This window comes from Marmota monax, unplaced genomic scaffold (genome assembly GCF_021218885.2).
Source record: "Marmota monax isolate L192 unplaced genomic scaffold, Marmota_monax_Labrador192_F-V1.1 WCK01_AAM20220418_F8-fsc00249, whole genome shotgun sequence".
NCBI lineage: Eukaryota > Metazoa > Chordata > Mammalia > Rodentia > Sciuridae > Marmota > Marmota monax.
Genome location: NW_026694242.1, coordinates 522,714 through 538,812, shown reverse-complemented (window position 1 = coordinate 538,812; position 16,099 = coordinate 522,714). Strand labels below are relative to the sequence as shown.

Here is a 16,099-nt window from a genome sequence, read left to right as displayed (position 1 = left end):
TGGTTAAGCGCCCTTAGGTTCAATCCCTGGTACCAAAAAAAAAAAAAAATCCCCCAAAAACAATCGTAATTCTGCTTCATTCTCTGGTGGATCACAGCCATCCGGGGACTTGTGGGACTCCAAACTTTTCTCTAAGTTATGGATCAGCTGGTTACTGTGGGTTCATGACTTCTAAAGTGGAAGTTCCAGGGTTTAACTTGTGATTGAAACGCAAAATTGGAAGCAGGTTGGAGATTCCTCAGAAGACTTGGAATGGAGCCACCATGGGACCCAGGTGTTCCACTCCTTGGTTTATACCCAAAGGACTTAAAATCCGCACACGACAGGGACGCAGTCACATCTGTGTTTATGGCAGCTCAACTCATGATAGCCAAGCTAGGGAACCAACCTAGGAGCCCTTCAACAGGTGGATAGATAAAGAAAATGTGGTCCATATACACAGTGGAATATTATGCAGTCTTAAAGAATGAAATGATGGCATTTGCTGGTAAATGGATGGAGCTGGAGACGATCATGCTGAGTGAAATAAGCCAGTCCCCGAAAACCAAAGGCAGAATGTTCTCTACGATATGGGGACGCTGACTCACAATAGGGAGAGGAGAGAATAGCAGTTCACTGGATGAGATGCAGGGGAGTGAAGGGAAGGGAGGGGCGGGGACCAGGAGAGACAGGGGAATGAATGGACGTCACTTTCCCATGTTCACATAGGAACCCACGACCAGGGACACCCCACAGCAGGTCCAGCCACAGGAGTGGGAAGTCACACCCCCGTGTAAGTGTGATATGGCAGGATGTACTCTGTCATCATGGAGAGCTAAAAATAACAAATTTTTTTTTAAAAAAAGTGAATTTAAAAAGAAAATGAAGCCGAGCGCAGTGGCGCATGCCTGTCATCCCAGCGGCTCAGGAGGCTGAAGCAGGAGGATCGCAAGGTGGAGGCCAGCCTCAGCAATTTCCTGAGGCCCTGAGCAACTCAGGGAGACCCTGTCTCTAAATAAAATACAAAATAGGGCTGGGGAGGCAGTTCTCCTGTCAAGGGGACCCTAGAAAGTGATCACCAGGCCCATTGGCAGCAGGAGGTCACACCAAAGTGTCTGGCATGGGGCTGCTCAGCCCGCTGTCCCCTCAGCCACACACAGAAGAGTCCTCGTGGCTGCTGGGGGGCCCTGGTAAAGTCCCTCCTCCCTCCCCACACCCCCAGTGTGACGTCACCACGTGCTGCTCCAACCAAAGTGTGACTCTGCGGTGACCCAGGAACAGAAGGGAGCGCTGACCCTCTTGGAAGCATCCATTTATAAGAGATTTGGGAAACAGAAATGGGTGAGGGACCCTGCAGCGCGGGGGCAGAGCAGGGCGGGGACAGGGGACCCAGGGGAAGGTCCCTGGTGTCTCCTCCAGGTGGGGGCAGGAGGCTGCTGCACCTCCCTCCAGGTCCGTGAGATCCTGTGTCACCTGAGGAGACAGGGATGACAATGAGCAGCAGAGTTCATCAAACCCACTGTCCCTAGACCTCCCGGGCCCTCCGTGTCCCCAGGGGTGAACAGCCATGGGAAAGCGACATCCAGGAAGGATTCTGGGACATGAGATGTCCGCTGCGCCGCACCTACCTGGCCTCGCGGGGTCTCAGCTGTCGGAGTCCATCAGAGCCACTTTGTTCTGGAACCTTCTACCAGCCTGGTCTCTGTAAGTTGGTGCCACTTGGTTTTGGAGCCTGTGGCCCGCCTTGGGGACCGCCACTCAGCAGCACACGCGGGCCATGCCGGCAGCGATCCTCCTGGACAGTCCCCCACAGCCCTTGCCGCTGTGGCGGGCAGGGCCCAGCGTGTCACCGCAGGGTGGCTGGACCGAGACCAAGCTCTCTTCTGGGAACCCCTGGGAGGGCTTGCTGCTGGTCACCTCCCACATGTCACTGCTCGACCAGGAGCCGGGGAGCCGGGCAGCCAGGCTGGACATGGGGGTGCCCGACTGCAGGCTAGACTCGGGAAGGACCGGCTCGCTGGCTCTGTGGCCCTTCTTTCTGAGTGGCTTGTCCCCCATGAGCAGGGGCTGCCCATCGGGCAGGATGATGGTGGAGCCAAGGGCTGACACGCTGACAGACCTCTGGGGGTGCATGGGGACACTGGAAGGGACCGAGGGGCAGGGTGGAGGCCCAACCTCCGGCCTCAGCGGCTTTAATGGGACTAGGCAGCTGGCCCCCGAGTTTTCTGGTACTGAAGCATGAGGTACGTGGCCATCGCTGCGTCGAACTTTCTGGCTTTGAGGGACATCCAGGTGTCACTCAGCTCCAACATGACCTTCATGATCCAGGGGTCCAGGGGAGGTTCTGTGCATGGACATGGTGGCTCCTGGTCCTCCCCCGGGCTCAGCCACTGGTGCCCCATGACCTGGTGGATCGTGGGTCTCTGCGTGGGGTCCATGGTCAGCATCTGCAGGATGAGGCTCCTGTACCTCTGGGGACCGGTGGGAGGGGACATCGTACCTTGCATGCAGGACCTGCTTTCTCAGCTGCTCGGGGAACCCCATAGGACGGGGTGCCCCAAATCTTGTGGAACTTCTGTCCAGCCTTGAACCTGTGGCCTCAGGTTCAAGTCACCGAGCTTGACAGTGTCCCCCGGCATCAAGGAGGACATTCCCCACCTTCAGGTCTCTGTGCCCGATGCCCTTCGTGTGGCAGTGACCCACGGCACTCACCATCTGCCTGAACACTCTCTGGGCCTCTGCGTCCTTCATTGCCCACAGCCTCGGGGACGTGGTGGCTCAGCGGTCCCCCACCTGCGTCCTCCATCACAATGTGGACAGCCCCCAAGGTCTTGATGACCTCAAACATCTGGGCCACGTTGGGGTGCTCGAGGGCCTTCCTGATGTCCACTTGTGAGCAAATGAAGGGTCAGTCCTGCTCTATCTTGGGCAGAACTTTCACGGCCACCTGTGTCCCCATGAGGATACTGTTGGGCCAGTTCCACGGTTGGCAAAGGTGCCCTAGCCGATGTCCCTCAGAACGTCCCAGTGGCTGGGGAGGGCATCATCCAAGGAGGAGGTGGCCGAGAGACCCTGTCCTTGGTCATGACTGTATACTACTCCGACTACACATCCTGAGCAGGGACATCAACCCACGGGGACAGTGCAGGACCCCAGAACCCCAAATACAAACCGCCCAAAACCTCAACAAAACAACCCCAAATCAAAGAACCAAGCCAGACCACGACCACCCAGCCACCAAACGAGCTAACTCTCCACGAGTCTCCAGGGTCACCGTCCCTGGACCTTGGGGACAGAAAAACCCAGCTGTCACCACTGCCTTGTTTATATACCTGCTGTTTGAAATTCCCTCACAGTGGCTCTGGGTGACATCAAGGTGGGAAGCGGCCTTGTCCCAGCTCAGCAGAAACCACGGGGTGATCTCACTCATTGGTCTCTAGGACCTTGGCCACTGGAGCAGTGAGAGGATTCTGGAAGCTTCCATGGGTCGTGGAGACTGGCTCAGGCATGAAAACCTGTAGGGTGCCGCCGCCACAGCCAGTCCACAAATCTGTGACTGTGTCTGGCCTTGTCCATACGTCGTCGGGGGGACACTCATTCTCTTGTCTCTTTCCGCTTGGAACGACTGGTGTCCAAAGGTTGGTAGCACTTCACTCACATTGTGACACTGAAACAAGAATGCTCCGTTTTCCCAGCCACCGGCACCCCAGGAGGGGTGCTTCACCCCTGAGCCCTGTCCCCAGCCCTGTTCTGTATTTTATTTAGAGACAGGGTCTCGCTGAGTTGCTCAGGGCCTCGCTTTATGCTGAGGCCGGCCTCCACCTTGCGATCCTCCTGCCTCAGCCTCCTGAGCTGCTTGGGATAACAGGCGTGCGCCGTTGCTCCCGGCTTGAAATGGGATGAGTTGCTCAGGGCCTTGCTACGTGGCTGAGCTAGCCAGCCCTGGAATTCAAGGGGATCCCCCTCTTTCCTGCTGGGTCCTCCAGCGGATCCCCTGCTCTTGAGAACAAAGCTCAGAGCCCTTCCTGGGCCATTGAGCTTGGACTGGAGAGGGGCAGGGGACACAGATGGTGGCCTAGCCAGCCAGTGTGCTATCCCTGGTTCCCTTCCTTAGGACCCAGGAGGAAGCTCCCGGGTGGGGTTTTCACACCATCCAACACCTCAGATGGGACCTGGGAACCTGCAACTTTCCATCCCTTCCTCTGGGTGGCTCCAGAAAGTGTCACTTTACACACTCCTGTCCACCTTGCCAAATCCAGGTTCTTGCTTTGACAAAACTGACCAAGAGCCCGGTGGGAGGTGGCGTCCGCCTGGCATCCCAGCTGCTCCCAACTGCTCGGGAGGCTGAGGCAGGAGGATCGAAAAGTTGGAGGCCAGCCTCGGCAACTTAGTAAGGTTCTGAGCAATTCAGCGAGACCCTGGCTCTAAATATAATGCAAAAATAGGGCTGGGGAGGTGACTCTGTCCACCCTACCCTCCTCAGGGGCAGCAACACGGACGACCCACCCTACAGAGCCCCTGGTGGCCTTGCAGAAGGGAGGTGACCATGGGGCAGCAGGCACCCCTGATCCCTGCAGCTGCTCTGGCAGAGATGGGGTCGGGGCAGCCGAGTCCCACCCTGGTCACAGGGTTAGCCCCAGGCCAGGGTCCCTCCCTGGCTCACCCTGGAGCCTTCCCTAACTCTTCTTGCTCTTCACCCTGTCCCACCACAGCCCCCGATGGCACTGGGTGAAGGCTGGTGGCCAAGGCATCCTCAGACGGCCCCCAACGGTGCCCCGGGGAGCAGAGCAGCTCCCCAGGCTGGGTCAGCAGGGACCAGGAACAGGAGCAGCGGGGACCTGCTCCCGCCCTGCCACCAGGACCCAGCGGCCATCCAGAGCTCGGGGTAGCAAGGCGCAGCCTCTCCGGGTCTCCCGGAGCCTGTCCGTTGGGAGCCGCTGCAGGGCGGGGGCGGGGCCTCAGAGGGGGCGTGGCCAGCGCGGGTCCGAGATCCAATAGGGTGAGGGGTGGGCGGAACCATCCGCGAGCCTGGCGCCAACCGCCCTCCACAGAGGTCTCCACCTGGGCCAGTGGGGGAGTGGCCTCGGCTGTGGGGGCGGGGCTCAGTCTATGGGCGTGGCCTCGGCCTGTGGGCGGGGCCTGAGCATCCCATCCCCAGCGCTGATAAAAGGGCCTAGACAATTTCCAAGAGAACAAGTAGGGGATGTGGTGAGTGGTTGAGTGCCCCTGAGTTCAATTCCTGGTAACACCCCCCAAAAAAAGAATTTTGGGGGGCTGGGGATATTAGTTCAGTTGGTATAGAGCATTTGCCTCTTGGGAGGCTGAGGCAGGAGGATCACAAGTTGGAGGCCAGCCTCGGCAACTTAGTGAGACCCTAAGCAACTCATAGAGACCCTGTCTCTAAATAAAATATGAAAAGGGCTGGGGAGGGGGCTCAGGGGTTAAGCACCCCTGGACTCAGTCCCTGGTACCAAAACAGACATCATCATCATCATCATCATCATCATCATCATCATCATAATATCCTTGTTATTGGATTGGCATCAGGAACAAGGACCTTGATTTTGGTAACACAGGAAACCAGCTATGACCCCCTGTGGCCTGGCTTCTAGTGGTTTCTTAGCACCTCCCTAGGAGCAGCATTTGGGAAGGCAGTGGAGGAGGAGGGGACAGCTTATTTTAAAAAACTTTGCTGCACCTGGAAAGAGTGAATTTTTGCAAACTCACTGGGTAGACACTAAATTCTGGAATCTGGACTTCTGACCTTACAGAGGGGGGTTAGCATAAGCTGCTGCTGACCCTCAGCCCTCTGTGCAGGGCAGAGGTGGCTCTAGGTCCTCTGGAATTTGATAGTATTGAAACCAGAGTTTGGAGATGAGACTAGATGGCCCTCTTTGCCAATTTCTTGTTTTGCAAATTAAGAAAAAGAAATCCAGGGACCCACCTAGAAGGGGAAGAGTAAGCAGAGTAGGGTTTGTTTAAGTGAGAAGAGATAGAGCAGAGCATGGAGCAAAACCTGGGTAAAATAGGTCTTGAATAAAGCATCCTGCCGGGCGTGGTGGTGCACACCTGTCATCCCAGCGACTTGGGAGGCTGAGGGAGGAGGATTGTGATTTGGAGGCCAGCCTCAGCAATTTAGCAAGTTAGCTTCATGGCATCTTGGGCCCAAGCCAGTGTTAGACAACCGTATCCTGATGTGGACCCACAAATGTCCTCAAACCCAGGATGTAGCTCACCAGGATCACCGTCATATCCTGAGTTGGGGACATTCGGTGGGGTACCAAGTATAGAAAAATAGCTTTTTTTTTTTTTTTTTTTAAAGAGAAAACAGCTTTCATTTCTGTTTCCAGACATGGATCTTGCAGCTCTGTCTCCACAGGAGCTGTAAGAGTAAGACAGAGTCATCTAGAACAGCTAAGATGGGGTCCCTATGGCCACATGTTTTGTTCATATAGCCACAGTGACTCCATTCCCGTGACCCCAGTACTAGTAACTAATTTAATGCTTGCAGGGATCTCATTTAGTCATTATTTTACTACTGATATCTATGAGCCTTATGTCTACGTGATCAAGCTAATACAATTGATCACACTATATTGATTTAACCTTGTCTGCATCTATTTTAACCTATCAGCCCATATTGATCTATGACTCTAGTGGCATAATGACCGGTATTGTGTCCAACGACAACTAAAAAAATAAATATTAAAAAAATAAATTTTGGGGGGCTGGGATTGTGGCTCAGCCATGGAGCGCTCGCCTAGCATGAGCAGGGGCCCTGGGTTCGATCCTCAGCACCCCATAAAAATGAATAAATAAAATAAAGATTATTATGTCCAACTACAACTAAAAATTAAGTAAGTATTTAAAAAAATAATTTATTTTTTCAAATGGCAGTGTGGCCCTTGATGCCCAATGCAATGTATGAAAGATAGCACTTTTCGATTAAATCTATATCAACTTTCATTTTATAAATATTTACGGAACATTGAGATAAGACTCCAACAAACAATATTTAGTTCCAGATGTATACGTATCTCTAGTCATGTATATTTAGATTATTTATGAAAAATCAAGCCTGGTCCATCTAAGTCATCAGTGTCTCTGAAAAAGGAAAAAAGTTCTAAAAAGCAAAGGATATCATACTTTAATAAATATTTTATAGCTCTCAAGTGTTGCACAAATTAGTACTCATCATTGTGAGGAATTTTAATTGGCAGATCAGGAGTATTTGGCAAAGTTTACTCAATTTCCATTTGAAATAACAGTCCAGAAAAGAGTGAAAAAGAATTAGTGCCTCTTTATCAAGGTGTTATCTTAAGGAGTTACTTACCCTGGAGTAAGTCATTTCCTCCTAAAACAAAGTTTTTAAAAATACTATTGAATGGTTGATGGATCTTTTTCTTAAAAAATATTTATTCTTAAATTTTTAGGTGGACACAATATCTTTATTTTACATTTATGTGGTTGCTGAGCATTGAATTCAGTGCCTCATGCATGCTAGGCAAGCGCTCTACCACTGAGCCACAACCCCAGCCCTGGGTCAAGAACTCACAGGGCCCGGAGGCTGAGGAGGCTGAGGCAGGAGGATCACAAGTTGGAGGCCAGCCTCAGCCATTTAGCAAGGCCCTGAGCGACTTAGCAAGACCCTGTCTGTAAATAAAAAAATTTAAAAAAGGCTGGGGATGGGGCTCAGCGGTTGAAGGCCCCTGAGTTCAATCACCAGCACCCCCCCAAAAAATCAAATAATATTAAAAATATTAAAATAATATTAAAAAGCATATTATTAAATTTTAAAAATCTTAAAAATAATATTAAAAAGCAAGTGAGGATGGATTGATTGCATGCAGCATGACAAGAGGTTGAGCTAAAACAGGTGCATCGGTAAGAACCCCTTGTAAGCTTATTCGTAGATAAAACTCACCTGTTTCCAAGGATGTCCCCAGCTTAGTTGGGGACCCTGGGTCTATTTTTTTTGTACTAGTGATTGAACCCAGGGGTGCTTAACCACTGAGCCCCATCCCCAGCCCTTATTATTTTTTATTTTTGAGACAGGGTCTCACTGAGTTGCTGAGGGCATTGCTAAAATGTGGAGGCTGTCCTCGACTTTGTGATCCTCCCATCTCAGCCTCTCAAGCCACTGAGATCATGGCATGCACCACCACACCCAGTGAGTTAGCTGGACTGTGGTATGGGGATCTGGGGTACACTGAGTTGACTCCTGCTGCATACATGGATGTGACTTCCTAGGGGACAGGGTGTCTTCTCCCAGGTCTACTCCAACAGGAAGTTGCTCCAATGTATTTTCCTTGTTCTCAGGGAGCTGGGGAGAGCTGGGTTGTGGGTCTGGAGCCCTGGGGCAGAGCCCTAAGAAGACCCTGGGGTGAGGAGGAAGCAACCCAGTCCTGCCACAGCGCGGGGTGACTCAGGTGTTCCTGGGAGACTGAACCCTTGGGTGTCCACAGGAAGTGGTTGGCACATAGAATGGGCCTCAGAATGTGTGCAAGATCCTCATCTACTGAACCCCTGGCACCTGACCCTTGTTACCCCTTTCTCATTTACAAAATTAAATAAGATTGTGTAGGACCTATGTGTAGAATTCTAGAACAGTTCAACACACAAAAATAAGTTAAGAGGGGCCGGGGCTAGGGCTCAGGGGTAGAGTGCTGGCCCACCTCCTCTCCGGCCACAGGACCATTGCACGTGCCAGGTGCTTTATGCAAACGAGGCTCCTCTTCATCCTGGGCACAGTGGAGTCCTTGCTGCTGGCTGTGATGTCTGCTGACCGCTACCTGGCCATCTGCTGCCTGCTGCACTATCCCACTCTCATGACGCCCCGGGTGTGCAGCTGGCTGGTGCTGGCCTGCTGGGTTACCATCATCTTGGTCCTTGGGACGCTGTGTTCCTGGATGCTCTTCCTGCACTTCCGTGTTCCCCGCATCCTCAACCACTTCTTTTATGACAGCACCCCCTTGCTGGAGCTGGTGTGGTACCAGGATTCTGCAGCTGGTCAGCTTCCTAGTGGCCGTGTGCACCCTGGTCAGCACTGTGCTGGTGACAGTTTTGTCACACTGATGCATCCTTCGCACTGTTCTGCACCTGCCCGTATCTGGGGGCCGCAGCAAGGTCCTCTCTACCTGCTCCTCCCACATGCTGGTGGTGTCGCTCAGCTACGGGAGCTGCATAATCATGTACCTGAAGCCCATGCAAACTGGGCACCAAAATCTCAACAAAGGAGTGGCTTTCTTCAACACCATAATGTCACCCCTGCTGAATCCCTTCATCTACTGCTTCAGGAATGATTTGGTGCAGAAAGCCAGCAGGGATGTGCTGCTCAGGGGGAGGGTGCTTGCTTCTCAGATATCCAGAGGGAAATCTTTCCAATGCTCTGCTGCTAAGCACGGCACAGTGGCACACACCTGTGATCCCAGTGGCTGTGGAGGCTGAGGCCGGAGGATAGCAAACTTGAGGCCAGCCTCAGTAACTTAGTGAGGCCATAAGCAATTTAGCAAGACATTGTCTCAAAAAGAAGGAGGAAGAGGAGGAGGAGGAGGAGGAGGAGAAGAAGAAGCTCTATTTCTTTTGGTTTCATTTTATTTTATTTTTCAATGAACATGAAGACCATTTTAGTAGAGTGAAGAAACAAAATATTAGTTCAAATATCTGCTGGGGGGCTGGGAATGTAGACTTAGAGCTCTCCTGGCATGCAGGTTCAAATCACTAAGCACAAAAAAGAAACAAATAAATAAATAAAATTATCAAAAATAAAGAAGGAAAGGAAAGAAAGAAAGAAAGAAAGAAACAAACAAAACCCCTGCTGGTGCATCTGCTGTAATCCCACTGGCTTGGGAGGATGAGTCTGGCAGATCACAAGTTCGAAGCCAGCCTCAGCAAAAGTGAGGTGCTAAGCAACTCAGTGAGGTCCTGTCTCAAAATAAAATACAAAATATTACTGGGGATGGGGCTCAGTGGTCGAAGGCACCGAGTTCAATCTTCAGTACCCTCCCCCCAAAAATCGGATGTGGTAACTTTACAGTGGAGCAAATTGACAAACCCTTTCTTGTCCAGCTGATCAAGGTCAACAGTGACAGGTCATGATGACATGTGCCCTTGCCAGGTGATGCAAATTTCCCTTTAACTCTTGTCATCTTCTACCAGAAACCAGCAACCCCAAGATGATAATGAGAAAAACTTTAGATAAATTCCAGTAGAGGGAGATCCTATAGCCTAACTGACCAGTGCTCCTCAAAGCGCTCAAGGTCATCAAAGATGAGGAAGTCTAGGCACTGTCATGATGAAGAAGAGCCAAAGGGGACATGCTACCTTCGTGGAGGTGGGTGGGTCCTGAAGCAGAATCAACACCAGTGGAACTCAGGAAATCTGAGTGACCCCTGGACCAAATTTAGTAATGCTTCATGGATTGTAACAAACATGCCATATTAATATAAGATGTTAACATAGGGGGAACTGTTTTGGGGTGTTTCTGTCAATTTTCTGAAGTCTTAAAAACAGTTAAAAGAAATAAAAATGTGTAGTAACAGGTTGTGATAGGGCACACCCATAATCCCAGCAAAACTGGAGGCTGAGGAAGGAGGATCACGAGTGTGAGTCCAACCTGAGCAAATCATTGAGGCTGTAAGCAATGTAATAGAATTCTGTTTCAAATTTTAAAATGAATGAATGAATGAATAAATAAAATGGCTTGTATGTTGCTCAGCAGTTAAGCACCCCTGGGTTTAATCGTGGTACCAAAAACAAAAAAAGAAAAAGAAAAGAAAATCTGTATACAGAAAAAGAGGCTAATTGTAGTTATTTGAGTATCCAGGAGAATGAAAGGTGGAATGTGTTAGTGTTTTGCTTAGGAAGCAACCTATTGAGAGCAAATGGCAGGTCACTTATCGTTGTGCACATTCCTAATTTCAGTGACATTTCCCTGGGAACTAACTTAGCTTCTTCTGCACACTACACTGCTAGAACTTTTCCACATGATGGCAAATATTTTTTTATAAGTTAATTATTGAATAAATGGTATTGAATCTGCCTCCTCTTTAGGACCTTTCACACTTAGAAATAAATATATTGTGCAGGGAGTTGGTGTGGTCACATGCCTGTAATCCCAGTGATTTGGGAGGCTGAGGATGTTGAGTTAGAGTCCAGCCTCATCAATTTAGCAAGGCCCTGAGCAACTCAGCGAGACTCTGTCTGTAAATAAAAAATAAAAAGATTTGAGGGTGTGGCTCAGTGATTAAGCACCTCTCAGTTCAATTCCCCAGTAGAGAGAGAGAGAGAGAGAGAGAGAGAGAAAGACAGAGAGAGAGAGAAGAAGGAGGAGGAGGAGGGGGGGAGGGGGGAAGGGCTATTATTTTGGGGTCTGAGAGTTTATCTCAGTGGTAGAATGCTTTCCTGGCAAGTGTAAGGCTCTGTGCTCCTTCTGCAGCCAATAATAATAATAATAATAATAATAATAATAACATCTTGATTAATCATCTCGTAATTTATATTATACGTAAACATTTTACTTGTCAGTTAAAATTAACTCATTAAATTTAGAATAAAATACTGCTATTTTGCTCATCTCTCCTCATCAACATCATCATCTCTATTCCATCTCCTCCTCCTCCTCGTCCTCTTCCTCCTCCATCTCCTCCTCCTGCTCATCTCTCTCCTCCTCCTCCTCCCCCATCTCCTCCTCTTCTTCCTTCTTCCCCATCTCCTCTTCCTCCTCCTCCTTCTCATCTCTCCTCCTCAACATCATCATCTCTTTTCTATCTCCTCCTCCTCCTCTTCCTCCTTCTTCCTCCTTCCTCCAACTCCTCCTCCTCATCCTACTCCTTCTTCTATTCCTCCTGCTCATCTCTCTCCTACTCCTCCTCCATCTCCTCCTCTTCCTCCTTCTCCTCCTCCTCCTCCTCTTCCTCCTCCATCTTCTCCTTTTTCTCCTCCTCCTTCTCTTCCTTCATCTTTTCCTCCTTCTCCTCCATATCCTCCTCCTACTCCTCCTTCTCCACCTCCATCTCCTCCTCCTAATTCTCCTCTCTCTTCTTCTTCTCCTCCTCCTCCTCCATCTCATTCTGCCTCCTCCATCTCCTCCTCCTGCTCCTCCGGCTCCTTCTCCTTCTTCTCCTCATCCTCATCTCTCTGCTCCTCCTCCTCCATCTCCTCTTCTTCCATATCCTTCTCCCTCTCCTCCTGCTGTTCATCATCATCTTTTCTCCTCCTCCTTCTCTTCCTCCTCCTTCCCCTCCTTCTCTTCCTCCTTTTCCATCTCCTACTCTTCCATCTCCTCCCTCTACTCCTCCTCCTCATCCCTCCTCCTCCTCATCATCTCTCCTCCATCTCCTCCTCCTTCTCCATCTCTTCCTCATCCTCCTCCTACTCCTTCTCCTCCTCCTGCTCATTTCTCTCCTCCTTTTCCTCCTCCTCCTCCTCCTGCTCCTCCTCTTCCTCCATCTCCTCCTCTTTCTCCTTTTCTTCCTCCTCCTCCACCTCCTCATTCTCCTCCTCCAGCTCATCTCTCTCCTCCTCCTCCTTCTCCTTCTCCAACTCCCCCTCCTTCTCTTCCTCCTCCTCATCATCTCTCCTCCTCATCCTGATCCTTCTCCTCATCCTCCTCCTCCCTCTCCTCATTTTCCTCCTTCACATATCTCCTCCTCCTCATGAACATCATCATCTCTCCTCCATCTCCTGCTCCTCCTCCTCCTCAATCTCCACCTCCTCCTAATTTTCCTCCTCCTCCTCCTCCTCATACTTCTCCTCCTCCTCCATATACATCTTCTTCTCTTCCATCTACTCCTCCTTCCTCTTCTCCCTTTCCTTCTCCTACTCCTTCACATATCTCCTCCTCCTCCTCATAAACATCATCATCACTCTTCCATCTCCTCCTCCTCCACCTCCTGTTCCCTCTCTTCCTCCTTTTCCTCATCTCTTTCCTCCCCCTCTTCCTCCTTCTAATCTCTCCTCCTCCTTATCATCATCATCTCTCCTCCCTCTCCTCTTCCTGCTCCTAATCTCTCCTCCTCTGAATCATCATCATCATCGTCATCATCTCTCCTCCATCGCCTTTTGCTCCTCCACTTCCTCCTCCATCTCCTCCTCCCCCTCCTCCTCCATCTCCTCCTTCTCCTGCACCTCCTTCTCTTCCTCCTACTCCTCCGTCTCCTCCTCCTTCTCCTCTTCCATCTCCTCCTCCTCCTCATCTCTCCTCTTCATCCTCCTCTTCCTCATCATCTCTCCTCCTTCTCCTCCTCCTCCTTTTCTGCCTCCTCCTTCTTCTCCCCCTTCTCCTCCTCCTGGTTCTCCTCCTCCTCCTCCTCCCTTCCTTCTCCTCCCCATCCTTCTCTATCTTTTCCTCCTCCTCCTCCATCTCCTTTTTCTGCTCCCCCTCCTCCTCCTCCTTCTTCTCCTCCTCCTCCTCCTCCATCTCCTTTTTCTGCTCCCTCTCCTCCTCCTCCTACCCCTCCTTCTTCTCTTTCATCTCCTCTTTTCCTCCTCCATCTCTTCCTCCTCCTCCATCTCCTCCTCCTTTTCCTCCCTGTACTTTTCCTCCTCCTCCTTCTCCTCCTCTTCCTTCCTCTCCTCCTCCTCCTCCATATCCTCCTCCTCCTCCTTATATCTCCTCCTCCTCATCATCAGCAGCATCATCTCTTTCCATCTCCTCCTCCTCCTCCTCCTTCCTTTCTCCTCCTCCTCCTGCTCATTTATCTCCTTCTCCTGCTCATCTCTCTCGTCCTCCTCCTCCATCGCCTCCTCTTTCTCCTCCTTCTCCTCCTTGTCTCCTCCTGCTCCTTCTCCTTCTCCTCCTCTTCCTCCTTCATCTCGTCCTCCTCCTACTCCACTTCCGGCTCCTTTTCCTCCATCTTTTCCTCCTTCCTCTTCTCCTCCTCCTTCTCCATCTCATCTTCCTACTCCATCTCCTCGTCCTACTCATGCTCCTTCTCCTCCTCCTCATCTCTCTCCTCCTCCTCCTCCATCTCCTCTTCCTCTTCCATCTCCTCTTCCTTCTGCTCCATCTCCTCCTCCTCATCTCTTCTCTTTTTTCTTCTCCTCCTCCTCCTCATCATCTCTCCTACTGTTCCTCATCTCTCCTCCTCCTCCTTATCATCATCATCATCATCGTCATTATCATCTCTCCTCCTCCTCCATCTCTTCCTCCTCCACGTCCTCCTCTTCCATCTCCTCCTCCGTCTCCTCCCTCTACTCCTCCTTCTCCTCCTCTTTTTCTTCCTGGTTCTACTCCTCCATCTCTTCCTCCTCCACCTCCTGCTCCATCTTCTACTCCTCCTGCTCATCTCTCTCCTCCTCCCTCTTTTTTCCATCTCCTCTACTTCTCCTTTTTCTCCTCCTCCTCCATCTCCTCCTGTTGCTTCTTCTCCTGCTCCTTCTCCTCCTCCTCCTCCTCCTTCATCTCCTCTCCTCCTCTTCCAACTCCTCCTCCTCCATCTCCTCCACCTCCTCCATCTCTTCGTCGTCCTCCATCTCCTCCACCTCCTCCTCCTCCTCATCCCTCCTTTTCCTCATCTCTTCTCCTCTTCCTCCTCCTCCTCCTCCTCATCTCTCCTTCTCCTCCTCCTCTCCCTTTCTTCTTCTCTTCCTGCATTTCCGCCTCCTCCCTCTCCTTCTCCTCCTCAACATCATTTTTCCTCCTCCTCCTCCCCCTCCTCCATCTCCTCCTCCTCCTCTTCTTCCTCGTATCTCTCCTTCTGCTGCTCCTTCTCCCCATTCTTCTCTTTCTCCTCTATCTTTTCCTGTTTCTCCTCCCCTCCTTCCCTTTATATGTTCTCCTCCCCATAATCATCATCATCATCTCTCCTTCTCCTCCTCCTCCTTCTCCGTCTCCTCCATCTTTTAATTCTCCTCCTCCTCCTCTTCCTCCTCCTCTTCCTTCTCCTCCTGCATTTCCTCCTCCTCTTCCTCCTGCTCTTTCCTCTCCTCCTCAGGCTCATATATCTCCTCTTCCTCCTTCTCCTTCATCTCCTATCCTTCTCTCATATCTCCTCCTCCTCTTCCATCTTTTCCTCCTCCTCAATCTACTTCTCGTCCTCCTCTTCCTCCATCTCCTCCTTATCCTTCATCTCCTCTTCCTTTTCCTCCCTCTCCTTTTCCTCTTCCTCATCTCTCCTCCTCCTCCTCCTCCTCCATCCTTTCTTCCTCCTCCTCTTCTCCTCCCTATCCTTCTCCTTCCTCTCCTCCTCCTTCTCCTCCTCCTCCTCTTCCTCCCACTCCTTCTCCTCCTCCTCCTTGTCCTTTTTTCCTCCATCTTTCTCTGTTCCTCCTCTGTCTCCTTCTTCATTCCTCCCTCTTCTCTTCCTCCTCCTCATCTCTCCTCCTACTCCATCTCATCAACATCATCTCTCCTCCTCATCCTCCTTCTCCTGCCTCTCCTTCTCCTCCTCCTCTTCCTGCCTCTCCTTCTCCTCCTCCTCCTCCTCCATCCCCTCCTCCTTATCTCTCCTTTTTTCCCCTCAACATCATCTCTCTTCCATCTCCTCCTCCACCTCCTCCTTCTCCTCCTCCATCTCCTCCTCTTCCTTCTCCTCCTCTGCCTCTCCTGCTCTTTTTCCTCCTCTTCCTCCTTCATCTTCTCCTCCTCCTCCTTCTCCACCTCCATCTTTTCCTCCTCCTTGCTCTTCTCTTTCTCCTTCATCTCTTCCTCCTTCTTCTCCATCTCATGCTCCTACTCCATCTCCTTTTCCTACTCATGCTCCTTCTCCTCCTCCTCATCTCTCTCCTCCTTCTCCTCCATCTCCTCTTCCTCTTCCATTTCCTCTTCCTCTTTCTCCATCTCCTCTTCCTTTTCCTTTCCTTCCTCCTCCTACTCCTCCCCATCCTTCTCCTCCTCCATCTCATCCTCTTCTTCCATCTCCTCCTTCTTTTCCTCCATGTCTTCCTTCTTCTCCCTCTCCTCCTCCTCCTCATCATCATCATGTCTCCTCCTCCTCCTTTTTCTTTCCCCCCTCCTCCTCTTCCTCTTCCTCCTCCTCCTCTTCCTCCATCTCCTCCTCCTACACCTCCCTCTCCTCCTCCTCCTCCGACTCATCCTCCTCATCGTCATCATCTCTCCTACATCTCCTCTTTCTCCTCATCCTACATCTCTTCCTCCTCCTTTTCCTTCTTCTTCTTC

The 16,099-nt window shown here is 51.0% G+C and overlaps 1 pseudogene; it reads left to right on the top strand.

Annotated features, from left to right (window-relative positions):
* The first annotated feature begins 4,525 nt into the window (after window positions 1–4,525).
* Window positions 4,526–10,077, top strand: LOC124108511 (olfactory receptor 6E1-like; annotated as a pseudogene).
* The last annotated feature ends 6,022 nt before the right edge of the window (window positions 10,078–16,099 follow it).